Raw genomic sequence first — 6,213 nt, 5'->3', positions numbered from 1 at the left:
TTAATTAAAAGCAATAACAAGTCTGTCAACAAAATCACAAATATTTGCACAGTCCATTCATATAAATGTCATTTCGAATTATTTCTATATATGACTCTATAAAGTCAAATTTCATAGAAAATATATGAATCCTAACCCCCTTAAAATTATACAAATATAAAGTACTGTAGCACAGCAATTCTATCCACATTCGTATTCAACGAGGGTTCCATTTATTCATAAAACCATTAAAAATTGTCCATAACATGAAATCTAATAAATCTAGTAGCATTATAGTCTCAGTGACCAGTAGAGATGTCAATCAAAGAATATTAACAACCTGATCATCTTCAAAAATGCTTCCGAGACACTAAACAACTAAGTGCATTCGAATGCATTCTTTATGTCCTTGTCATTTTTAAAAATTTACTTAAAAAAATCTTAAATGCACTCAACACATTCTACCTATTTCCATTCATCATGATGTTAATCTCAATCAATCATTGTAAGTCTTTTCTACCTAATTCAAGACTCTGTTTTTGTTTAAAATATCCGTTACAGCAAGATTTGTGATTAAAATGATACATTACAAATTTTCAGCTAAGCATACGCATACATGAGCATATCAAATTGTCATCAATAAAGCCCCTCATTCTCATAATTTGTCAACAAAATTTTTTTTATTAATTTTAATTCACATCACATGAATTTAACAAGCATAGAGACACAATAGATGAGGCCTCATATGAGACAATAGGATTAAACAATTTACCCTAATGAAGCCTCGTGGATTAAATGTCGTAATGAGACATACAATGAGACGCCGATAAGCAAGAACGTGTTGACTGAGCCACGAGTGTAATATCCATTCATGTCGTTGTCATACCATTGGATACTCAAATCGATGTAGCTTCATTTCCGCTCATTTTCCACGATCTAAAAATGAATTATGCACTTAGAATATTTAATTTTATTAAATAAATCCTTTCTTTTTCATTCTCTTCTTTCTTCCATTCATTCGTACATGTTCGTGCTGTTAGTGCTCGTACTCGTGCTTGCATGCAACGGAATGAGAATTTTCGAATCATTTGTATCACATGTTGCATACTCACGCCTTTACTTTCAAATTGTCGAAAAACGTTTTGACTAATAATCAAGTTAATTTTAAAAAATATTATTTTTAATTAAATTAACTTTAATAAAAATTATGATAATTAATAAGTTTAACTGTAGCCGAGTGCCTATTATCAATGGGATGTTTAATGTAAAATATTGATTAAATGAAGAATAATAAAAAAGGGGACCGAAAAGCATCCCTTTCATCACATAATTTTGCGTGTGTATCATCCTCAATTCCTCATTCAAAATTCAACCCTCGTTTTATTTATTTTCACCCTCACAAGAAGTGGCTTCTGGCATTGATTAAATTAATAGAGAATGTTTCGGATTTTTTTATGATTATGATGATGAAGGATATCTCTTTCAATTGCAATCTTATTATTCACAACAAGTTTTGTGCTTCGAGGCTACCCTCAATGAAGTAATAGGAAGCATGTACATCATCAAAATGTTATAAAACAATGTGGAAATTGACCTCTTCCTTTCCATTGACATACAGTGTATTTAATAAAACACATCGCGTATCCAACATTCAGGAGACCACCATCATTGATATCAAAATCAAAATCGACGACAGAATGGAAGAATGGAAGTAGAATGACAAAGAAATATACAAATAAAAAAATATTGTTTCTTATGCACCTCTGATTCCTCCTCTATTACATCAACATGAGTACGAGAAACTACCGTTTATTGTTCACGACTTTGTCGTAGGCTCATCCTTTCTACAAAACAATAATAAGTAATAAAAAGAAGACGGGGAGAAGAAAAAAAGGAAAGAAAAGAAAAAAAAATTAATGACAGTTCTCAAACAAATTTTTACTTTTATTTCGTTAGGAGCGGAGTTTTGTGGAAATGCTGTGGATTTGGGATTTGTGGATGGGTGGCTGACTGCACAATTTAGATTATTATTGCTTAATCCAAACCTTAATAAGATTAAATGAATTTTTCTCATCGAGATTGCTGCAAAATTTATAAATTGTTAAAAATTTCTTAACGGATTTTCAAATTTTAAAAAATTATTCAAAAAAGGCGTCAAATTTTGACGAAATTTAACGAATAGAATTGTTTTGTTAAAAATTCAACTGCGATTTCCATTCACATTTTTAAAAGAATCCGTTAAAGATCAAAAAATTTGAACTTTATCAAGTTCAAAAATTTAAATTCGAGAAAACCGTTAAAAGTTTCTTGCTGAATTTTTCATTCAAATTTTTAAAAGTTTCCGTTAAAGTACAAAAAATTCAAACATGACAAAGTTCAAAAATTGCAATTTAAATTTGAGAAAACCGTTAATAATCTTTTTTCCATTGACATCGAAATTTTAAAGTCTGTAAAATTAATCCACAGCTCAATTACTCAAAAATGCGCTCCAATAGCCCAAAAGTCTGATAAGTTCTGACATTTATTTTTATATTTTTATAAAATAAAGAGAAACATGTAAGTAAGGCGACATCGAAAAAAGATTAAACATGATCAAACCTTACAGCACATGCATTTGAATGAATCTATTGTGTTGAAATATAACGTTTTGGGTTAAGTAAGCATTTTATATAGGTATATTTTCGTGTTTTATTATTCTCTTTCCATAATCTCTCCTCTCTTTCCACACAATGATTCATTATTTCGTGACATTCTTTTGATTATTATAATTAATTACCATTTTAATCAAACAACTGCCGACGTTGACATTCTTTTTAATTTTTTTTTCCATTATATGCTTGAAATCAATTAATTTTGATCTGATATTATTAATTCTTTTACTCTGGCTATGCTGTTGTTGTTTCAGAACAGAATGAACAGAATAAAAATTTCGGAGATAAAAGTTTTTTTTTTTGTGATCTGAAATGTAAAATTATATTAAAACTCATCAATTTATTCATTCATCCATCCATTTCAATTTTCATCCACCTTAAATGCTGCTGCATGTTTCAAGGTACGGACAAGTGGTGTGGGGTGTTGTCAGAATTTTGGAAATTCGACTCAATTTTGACGGAATAATGTCCCGATTGACACAGGCTTAAATATTCCCGAACATTGTGATGATATTGGATATGAATTCATCATAAGGTCTCAACGATGTCAAACGATGGAAAATCACCATGACATTATCAAGATCATTTGCGACGTCATCGACATTTTGTGTTGCTCGGGATTACCACTACGGCACCGAGATGACATCATACTTAGAACCAAGTTCCAGAAAATTTACAAAAATGATTAAATTCAAAATTTGACTCTGAGTATACTGCCTTGCGATACCCCATAGTGGCAACATTTGAATCTGTGCTAATCGAGCATTCAACACTTAAACCAAACAACAGTCCCCTACCTCATCCTAACAACTCACCTCCCTATCATCCAGATACTCACAAACCAATCCATAACTTCAACCATTTTTCATCCGCATACCCCGTGTCTATTATGTTAACCTTAATTCACTTAAAAAATAACATTGCATTTAATTTCACATTTTTCTGTGCAAACTGAGCATGTTACAAATTAATGCGACTTTTAATTCACCAGCAAATCAACAGTTTCATGCGACATAACAATTTTCTTTTTCTTCTCTTCTCTTCTCTTGATTATTTCTTCTCGGAAATTGTAAATGCTCCTTGAGAGGATCATTAAATAAAAATGTAACAAGTAAAAGTCCAATAATCCAATCAAGTAGAGAGAGAGTAAGCGCCAAGGTGTAGTTACTAAAGCTGTTTCAAGTTTTGAGATTGTGAACAGTGAATTACTATTAGGAACTTTGCTAGAATTTAAGAAAGAACTCAAGGAAAGAAGCTCGATAGAGATAGTGTCACACTTGGAATTGGTAATTGGCAAGCGGTACCCAGCTTCAGGAGCCGACTGAGGGAGGCCATGGATCAGTGTGACTGAAGTACCACGGCATGAAGTGTCCGATTGGTCTGAAACTTTGTCAGAATTAAGTCCATATTGTGTCCATTTGCGTCCAACAAAAAATATTTTCGTCCTACTTCCAGTTCCTGGATATAGCATGTTGAAGTTTTGGTGATTTATGCCGTCGTACTTCAGGATTTAAAACGGCATCCCCTCCTTAAATCAACTTTAATCAACATATAATACATTAAAATTGATCTACTATTTACGTCCATTTACGTCCCGCAAAAATTTTGAGGAACCGATGTCTCAGACAGAAGTTATGGCTCCTCAAAGTTCATGACCAGGCTGCTTGCAGGCCAAAATATTTTTATCGTCCAAAAACTTTTATATGATCATGTTATGTATCAAATCAGATCTACTTTTTCTGCATTTCAAATTTGAAATATTTTTTACGTCCAGATCAGCGTTTAGGACTTATGGCAGTTCCAGTTTTAGTGCCGTACCTGAATATATGAAAAGTTTCTTAACTTTGCCCATACATGTTATATGTCTAAACATATCTATTTTCATCAAAAACAACGAATTTGGTAAAAAATATTAATTTTGAACCTGTTTTAAATCACATATGGTATTTAAAAATTCAATTAAATAATTTTTCAAATTGAAATTTCGATAATTTGAAAAAAAATTTAATTTTTTCCCCCAAATTTTAAATCTCGATTACAATTGAAAATTCTTCTTATTAGCCTTTAAAAATTTTCAAATAATTTTTTATTTTCTATCAAAACACCTAAGTTTAGATTACAGGAAATAAATATATTTTCTAAAAATTTTCAGAATTTTCAATTGTTATTGAGATTTTTGAGATTTAAAATTTAGGGAAAAAATAAAATTTTTTTTTTCAAATTATCGAAATTTCAATTTGAAAAATTATTTAATTGAATTTTTAAATACCATATGTGATTTAAAACAGGTTCAAAATTAATATTTTTTACCAAATTCGTTATTTTTGATGAAAATAGATATATTTAGACATATAACATGTATGGGCAAAGTTGAGAAACTTTTCATATATTCAGGTACGGGACTAAAACTGGAACTGCCATAAGTCCTAAACGCTGATCTGGACGTAAAAAATTATTTCAAATTTGAAATGCTGAGAAAAAGTAGATCTGATTTGATACATAACATGATCATATAAAAGTTTTTGGACGATAAAAATATTTTGGCCTGCAAGCAGCCTGGTCATGAACTTTGAGGAGCCATAACTTCTGTCTGAGACATCGGTTCCTCAAAATTTTTGCGGGACGTAAATGGACGTAAATAGTAGATCAATTTTAATGTATAATATGTTGATTAAAGTTGATTTAAGGAGGGGATGCCGTTTTAAATCCTGAAGTACGACGGCATAAATCACCAAAACTTCAACATGCTATATCCAGGAACTGGAAGTAGGACGAAAATATTTTTTTGTTGGACGCAAATGGACACAATATGGACTTAATTCTGACAAAGTTTCAGACCAATCGGACACTTCATGCCGTGGTACTTCAGTCACACATGGATCACACTTGATCTGCACGGCCAGCAAAGTAAGTAAGTAAGCTAGAATTTAAATGAAACTGTAAATTGAGTAGATTCCGAATAGATCCTTGGTCCTTGATTCTTGATTAAATTTGTTTGCAATGTCATTGACACACGTTGCCCTAGCAGGCAGAATACATGCTTTTCAGAACAGAGTTAGTTGAGAACACGCTTTCGAGCATCCTTATCTAATATATTTAAATACAGCACACTCTATGTCTGCTAAGAATGTCCACGTTATTCTCTAAAGCAGTGGTGAGCAATCTGTTATTTTTCGTGGCACAAATTAGTGTACTCTAGTTAGTCTTGATCGAAGTCATACACGGCATATGGTACATGGCATCTTCAAAAATTTTTGATAGCAAAACATAGTGCAGTGGTACTAAGGTTACCCATCACTGCTCTAGACAGTGACAGACACTTGATTGCCATCAAATTTCGACCAGGATGGCAAAAGCTCTTTAGTTTAGTGACAATTTGAAGAATACCGCAGTGAGAATCCACTATGACTTAAAGGAGAGGTGTACGAAGAACCATATCATATCCGCAAATCAACAAGTAAGTGACCTTAAAAAATGAAATTTAAAGATATTCATATTTAAGATAAAGAATCAATTCCTTGTCTTAAAGACATCGGAGATTACAAAAAATAATAATAATAATCCAATATCTATAAATTCTGCT

The 6,213-nt window shown here is 31.6% G+C and overlaps 1 long non-coding RNA gene across 1 annotated transcript; it reads right to left on the bottom strand.

Moving 5' to 3' along the window:
• Positions 1-637: 637 nt before the first annotated feature.
• LOC139085860 (uncharacterized) lies at positions 638-4,059 on the bottom strand. Its single transcript, XR_011543956.1, has 3 exons — positions 2,756-4,059; positions 1,741-1,823; positions 638-915 (listed from the first exon to the last, which is right to left on the bottom strand). It is a non-coding gene; the product is annotated as an uncharacterized lncRNA (long non-coding RNA).
• Positions 4,060-6,213: the final 2,154 nt, after the last annotated feature.

The sequence above is a fragment of the Chironomus tepperi genome, unplaced genomic scaffold (genome assembly GCF_022539635.2).
Source record: "Chironomus tepperi strain 1889 unplaced genomic scaffold, CSIRO-AGI_Ctep_v1 contig_84, whole genome shotgun sequence".
NCBI classification, from domain to species: Eukaryota; Metazoa; Arthropoda; class Insecta; order Diptera; family Chironomidae; genus Chironomus; species Chironomus tepperi.
This window is presented reverse-complemented; position numbering and strand designations above follow the sequence as displayed.